Here is a 1,161-nt window from a genome sequence, read left to right as displayed (position 1 = left end):
TACTGAGCGCGTTAAAATTGTTTATCTCATTAAATTATCATCTTACCATATCAAGAGGATTTGATTGTAGATTAGGAGGATCTTACCCCTGAACTGGATCGAGAAGAAACTGTTTGAGCACCCATGATGGAAATTATATTTTGTAACCAGACGGATATCTATTTTATCTTAACTCTGTTACACGAATCTCGTGTATTGTAAATAATATTGCAATGTGGTCAAAAGATAAATTATGAATATTTTGAATCTATAAATATTTTGTTAAGTAAATTTTTATTGTATATCTAGTGTTTGACGACTATAATCATTTTAAGGGATAGCAGAGACGTCACAATCAGTCACCACTAATTCATAATATAGTTATAAAGCGGCATTTTATTACATTTTAAATGATATTTAAACTTGTAATTTTTAAATATAATACGAATATTTTAATTATTGTAAGATTTTGTTGCTATGAATGATGCTAAATAAAATTATAAAATAAAAGTTGCACTAAATGTATACAAATATTCACAACAATAATTTGTGTGTATCCTATTTGTTATAGGATAATTTTCATAGTTACTCTAATAAATTAAATGCAATTATAAACAAATGTCTTTTGTTTTATTTTATTAAAGAACAAATTTTTATTAGTAATTTATCAACCAATTGTTTTAAACAAAAATTGATAACCTAATAATCATATCAAAGGATTATTAAGTGATCATCCAATTATTGTACACTATCAAAATTTATTGTAACGGCCCAGAACTTGAAAGGAAATAAATTATAAATTTGAATGCGGAAGTGAAATAATAGCGTTAGAGTTTACATTTCTTACACAATAGGACTACAGGAATTACCCTTTTAAAAGAACAACGGAAAATTAAAGAAATAAATTGAAAAGTAAATAATTGAACATCATATTCGCAACCCTCTTGTGGATCGGGATCTGGATCTTAGTTCTCTTAATCTGAAATTGTTAATGAAAGAGTGAGCTACACCAACCTAGTAAGAATATCACGCCACTCACTCGATACAAAAAATGAAGGTTGGTAAAAATCATGAAAACTACTAATGAAGCTCTTAATTTAAGTAAATTCATTTATCATAAATAAATTATTTATTATACACCTACCGTAGTAAAATTTTTAAAAACTGACCTATAGAGGTAAT

This window comes from Carica papaya, chromosome 1, assembly GCF_054855325.1.
Source record: "Carica papaya isolate Zhongbai chromosome 1, ASM5485532v1, whole genome shotgun sequence".
In the NCBI taxonomy this organism is placed as follows: Eukaryota; Viridiplantae; Streptophyta; class Magnoliopsida; order Brassicales; family Caricaceae; genus Carica; species Carica papaya.
This window is presented reverse-complemented; position numbering follows the sequence as displayed.